The following is a 6,227-nucleotide window of genomic DNA, read 5'->3' on the forward strand; positions in this document are numbered from 1 at the left end:
GAGCTGTCGGGGCCTCCTCCTCCGGCGGGAGCTCTTTGCCCGGGGCGTTGCCTGTTGCCCGATGGCCGGTGCCTTTGGGCCCCCCAGCATTCTGTGGAGCCGGGGTCCCTGTGACGCTTCGTCCTGTCCGACTCGCAGGAACGGGGTGGAGCGGTTTGGTTTCCCGCTCTTCTGCTTCCATGCCTTTCCTCTTGCCCCCAGCCCCAAATCCTCGGTCTTGCCGGGGAGACTGTTGCCGTTCGTGCTTCGTGGAGAAAGGATAATCCCCTGCCTAGGTGCTGAATGGCATTTTTTAGTGCTGAGTATAGGGAGTATCTTGTGCTTGTAAGGCATTTGTCCTCAAATCATCCCTGTAAAATGAGGCAACCCTGTTATTCCCACTTGACAGCCAAAGAGCCAAAGGACGGAAAAAGTTACTTCAATATCATCAATCTCAAATGTAGGAAAAAAAAAAAAAAAACAACCTCCCCGCCAACCTACAATGTGTTTTTTTCATTGCACACTTGGGACTGCTTTTCTGGGTGTAGTTAGGTCATGTTCTCACATTTTGCTGCAGCCAGGACAGTCAGGGACAAATTCCTTTGTGCCAATGACAGCTGAAATTCTCAATATGTTCTTTGCCTCCGGTAGGTGTGAGGATAATAAAGTAGCTGTTACCTAACTCGCGATTAAATTACAAGAACTGGCAGCACCTACTTTAAAAATGTTAAGAGAGACTTTGCAGAACCCATAAGAAGTTCTGGTCCCTAACCAAGAACTCACAATGCCCTGTCCTTACAGAAGAGTTCTGGCAAATAACACCCTGCAAAATACCTGTTATTAGATGGAAATGCAATTTTAGGCATCGGCAATGACAGCTGCCAAAATGAGTCTTACAAAGTCTTTAACCTAAGGTGTCCTTGAATAATGTTGAACACTCAGGTTTTGACCCAGTTTTAAATGTAACCTAATGAAAGATAGCAGCAAACAGTAGGAATTGTGGAGTGGGGCAAGTGGAACAAAGTTACAGTAATAACATCACAACTACCTGGGCATGTTGTCAATACCCTTTACCCAGCGTCATGTTTTCTCTTCTCAATTGTATGGCCTCTTACAAATGAAGATGGAACCTGTTCCACGTACCAAAATTGTTTACCAGAGAAGAGGACACAGGTCCCTGAACTACAAATTAGGTTTGCATGTCACTGAGTCACTCAGCAGGACCAACCTGATCTGGGTGAGATGCAAGGACACTATTACACTTGAGCTAAAGTAGGTCAGGACACAAAATACAAAGTTGACAATGCCTTTGTGCTCTTACGCTGCTGTTGTGCCAACTGTAAGGGAAGAGATCTAATTAGCATAAAACTCACCAGTGTAAAGTTAATGCTCCCATTTGGGTCTTTGTTTTAAACAAATTCAAACTGTAGAGTGAATTTCAATCAGAACAGTGCTTTGTATCATGGAGCCCCATCATTTCTGATGTGGCACCAGGAGTCTTAAAGCTGGATTGACTATATCAAACCACGGCCCAAGATACTTTTTCCCTCCGAAGTAGTGCTGGGTTGAACAGTTTTGCTACTTTCTTCCCATGACATTCAGCTACGTCAATAACATGATCCAATTCACTGCACAGCTACATAAAAAGTTTCTGCTGAGTTAAGGATCAACATCCTTCTCTCTAAATTGGAGAGCTATGGATTTGATGGGTGGACTGTTCGGTGGATAAGGAACTGGCTGGATGGTCGTGTCCAGAGGGTAGTGGTCAATGGCTTGATGTCCAGATGGAGACTGGTGACGAGTGGTGTCCCTCAGGGGTCTGTGCTGGGACCGGTGCTGTTTAATGTTTTCATCAATGACTTAGACAGCGAGATCGAGAGCACCCTCAGCAAGTTTGCGGATGACACCAAGCTGAGTGGTGCGGTTGACACACCAGAAGGACGGGATGTCATCCAGAGAGACCTGGACAGGCTAGAGAGGTGGGCCTGTGTGACCCTCATGAGGTTCAACAAGGCCAAGTGCAAGGTCCTGCACCTGGGTCGGGGTAACCCTCGGTATCAGTACAGGCTGGGGGAAGAAAGGATCGAGAGCAGCCCTGCCGAGAGGGACTTGGGGGTGCTGGTGGATGAAAAGCTGGACATGAGCCGGCAATGTGCGCTGGCAGCCCAGAAGGCCAACCGTACTCTGGGCTGCATCTTCAGCCTGGAGAAGAGAAGGCTGCGGGGAGACCTGATTGCGGCCTTTCAGGACCTAAAGGGGGCCTATAGGAAAGATGGGGACAATCTTTTTAGTAGGGCCAGCAGTGACAAGACAAGGGGTAATGGTTTTAAACTAAACCAGGGTAGGTTTAGACTAGATATAAGGAAGAAGTTCTTTACAATGAGGGTGGTGAAACACTGGAACAGGTTGCCCAGAGAGGTAGTGGAGGCCCCATCCCTGGAAACATTCAAGGCCAGGTTGGACGGGGCTCTGAGCAGCCTGATCTAGTTAGCGGTGTCCCTGCTCCTGCAGGGGGGTTGGACTAGATGACCTCTAGGGGTCCCTTCCAACCCAAAACATTCTATGATTCTATGATTCTATGGAGATAAGGCATACAGCTGCCTCTTCTGGCAGCGGAGCCAGTTTATGCCAGTTTAAACTATTGATCCCACCAAAATTTTGGCGTGGCATCACCACAGTTTCAGCATAGATAATCAAGATTGCACTTCAGTGCTACTGAAGGGAACATGCCCATGTTTTTCTGAAGCTACTTGCTCCTCTCCCTTGTCTTGCATTTGTGGAAATGCATATGTTTTGACCCCATTAGTCTTCAGTTGTATCAGTGAGATGATCCACATGGTCACATAATCTAAAGATGATGGAAGTGGTGAACTGTTGCTTCTGGTGACTGTGGTCATAGACCATCTTAACTGTCAATTTTCCCGTAATCCTGGGGAGAGAAATTTCTTGCCACTGCTTTTCATCTCAATGTCATGTCCAATTCGTTTCCTTCTAATTTATAGATTCAAGTGTGTTACTTGCCCTTGATGTTTCTGAACTATCTGCTCTGTTCTTTCCACTCCACTGCAACCACGCCTACTAAGATCTCTAACTATGGATCCCAGCTGCAAAGCTCCTACAATTTTAAATGATGCCTCTGTTTAAACTGCTGTTATTGAAACCTTGAAGTGTTGTTGTCTGTTGATTTATATTCTCTTAGTTTGTCTCCTGCAGTGAATCTAATTCCAGGGCATATTGTTCCTCACCTCTTTTCAAAATGCTTGAAGCCTTCAAGCAAAAGGCTCTTCCTGAAGGCTTGTTCTTTTACCTTCATCTTTCCTCTTTCATGCAAATTCCTCTTTCATGCAAATCACTGCAACTTCTATTCTGTGCCAAAGATCTGAAAATATATTTTCTTATATTGACTCAGGAAAGCTCTTAATCCAAAGCATATGTCCCACAGGAGTCACTTAACAAATTTCATGTGTTTTTGTTTTTGTTTTTTTTAACTGCGATATACCTTTGTCAAGTTTATTAGATCGCTACCTTTATTGTAGTTGTAGTGGTCTAAGGTTATAAGGACAAAGTTACACTCTATGCCTGCTTCAAAAACGAGAAACTCCTGTTCCTCTTTGCTTTCCAACAACCCCTCTACCTTTAGGTTATATGTCCTCACTCTTGCTCCGCCTGTGGTAGTCATCTGATTGTTCAATGAACTGATTCAACTCAACAACTAAGCTAACCTTTTTTGAGTTTAGTTTTCTGCCAGGTTATTGAATCAATTCAGGGAAGGGTTGAATTGAATTGAATCAACTCAGGGAAGCTCCTCCAACACTGGAGGAATGCGAGGGCACTATCCAAGGGAATGGAACCTCCCACCTGGGCCACAAACTAAGCTGTTCTCAAAACTTACTGGCTATCGCTGGGATAACAGCTACTCTAAAATATTACCTCTTTCTGCAATTTTTCTTCTTTTTCTGAATTGAGAAAGGATGAACTTTCTTTCCGTCAGTCCCCTCATTCTCCATCGGTGTTGGTAATCGTGTTGGTGCTGGTAATGCTTTACTTGAGGTGAGGCATGTAACTTGAACTTTTTTGAAAGCGCTTTGCTTCCAGATCACAAACAAGTATACTTTGTCCTTTTCTGTTCATAACATTTGCCCTTCCCTTTATAAAATTTGTCACCAGTACATTCAATTTTGTAAATTGATTTTTCCTCTCTTCTTTCTAGTCTACTAATTACTGACTTCTTATATTCAAAATATTAAGAAGGATGTGGGAAAGCGGGAAAGGCAAGAAAATTCTTATCAGTGTTTATGTGTAAACAAAGGTAGCTTTTGGCAGGACTTAAAATCCTTCATATGTCCTCAGGACAGAGAGATAAATAGGAGCTTTTAAGTGATTTTTGTCTGTCTTTCATTCTGATTCTTTTCTTTGCTTACTCCTGTCCTTTGCTTTTATCAGTTCAGGTTTCACATCCCTGTGCATTTTTCTGGCTATCATCACCTTCACTGAAATGATTGCTCCCTAATTCTCCTCTCAAGGGACTCCCATGCTGCCACTACCTTCGTATCTTCTCTTTTTTTTTTTTTTTTTTTTTTCTTTTTTTTCTCACTGCCACGGAGTCTTCTACTTACCACATTTCATCTCTTCCCTTAATGGATTGGGACATCATCAGTTATGTTTTCTTTGCTACAGCAATTGTCAAGGAAGAGGAAGCATTTGGTTGCCCACAGCTATGTCTGCAATACTGCGGTTATTTGCTATTCCAAGTACAGGGAGGTGATGATAACTGCTGGCACATGCTGGCTTGCTGTTGGTAACCACTAAATCCAAGCAGGCTCAGAGTCACCTTTCTACAACAGCTACTTCTTACACAGCTGCAGGTTGTAGTATTGTATCCCTGCCTCTGTCGGACAGTTCCCTGAGTTCCCCCAAGCTCTGCTGTTGCTCGTGACAAGCACAGCTATTCCCAGATGCTTGGCTGATGTTTGTCTTGTTGGACATCGTCCATTTGTTCTCAGACACAGAGGTGTTCTCCGTAAGCCCCTCTCCCCAGTCTACTGCAGTCAAGGGTCAGAGATCTTCAGTGCCAGCAGCGTAACTGGGGAAAATACACTTTTTAGACTCGCTGAGGAGTCTGAGGAGAAACACTATTTCCCTTTACCTGGTTGTTCCTTTAAGGAGACATATTTCAAGAATCCTTTGGCCGAATACCAGACATTAGCTGGCTTAGTTTGTATACTTCTTACGGAAAACTTTTTGGAAATGCTTAAAAGGAGGATGCTCTCAAAGTCATTTATTTAGAAGTCTCTGGGTTTGGTTATCAATTAATCCCAAATTAAGCCATAATTAGACACTGAAATTTTGCATATTAAAACTTGAAATATCACCAGATGCGCTTGTGCAGAAAGAACAGTCAGGCCTGGAAGATTTTTGTGCTTGGTTTTCATTATTTTCTTTGCCTTGAGTGAAGGAAAAAGCCCCATGCTGTGTGGATTCAGCAGGCTTATACAGGGATCTCACTCTTATTGTCTATAATTGTAGATGGAACACTGACTTTGAAATACAGTCCCATCACTATATTTTAGAAAGCAATGTACGCAAAAATATCTAAAATACGTTGTGCAAGGTTTCTTTGTGGCATGGAATTTTGTACCCACTTTTTCAGTGTTTGGCCTCCAAATAAGTGTTTCAAACAATTTTGAAACCTCTTGGCTTTCTATATATCTGATGTGAATTTTCAAGAAAGTAAAAATAAAGCTATAGAAATACATATTTGCATGGAAGAGATATAGTTTTCATGCAGCCTTGCATTAAAAATTTTGCTAAAACGTGTAACTGTCATCTCAGCCCCTTTTGAAAAGATTGCCATCAGTTAGGCGCATTACTCAGCATTAATAAGCTTACAGGCTTCCAAGCAATAATCTACTAATAAAAATGGAAATAAAATAAGTTTTCCTTCTGCTCCTTGTTATACTTTGTTAAATATTAAATAGATGCTATAATGTAAAGAGGATCCAAACACACAGAGCTGTGGGGGGAAATAGTAGGGAAAAGAAAAGCTGAACTACTTCATTACTAACACACCAGTGCTTATGGCTGAAAAGGCAGCAATGGTGTTCCAAGATGGTAGCAATTATGTCTAGCTGGATAGATGGGGATTTGCACTGTTGTGTGAACAATGCATATGAAAGAAAAGCTGTCTGATGCTTAAGCAATTCAAATGGTTCAGAAGTTAAACTTCCTTAACATGAATACTTTGAAGA

This window comes from Egretta garzetta, unplaced genomic scaffold, assembly GCF_000687185.1.
Source record: "Egretta garzetta isolate BGI_Z169 unplaced genomic scaffold, ASM68718v1 scaffold151, whole genome shotgun sequence".
In the NCBI taxonomy this organism is placed as follows: Eukaryota; Metazoa; Chordata; class Aves; order Pelecaniformes; family Ardeidae; genus Egretta; species Egretta garzetta.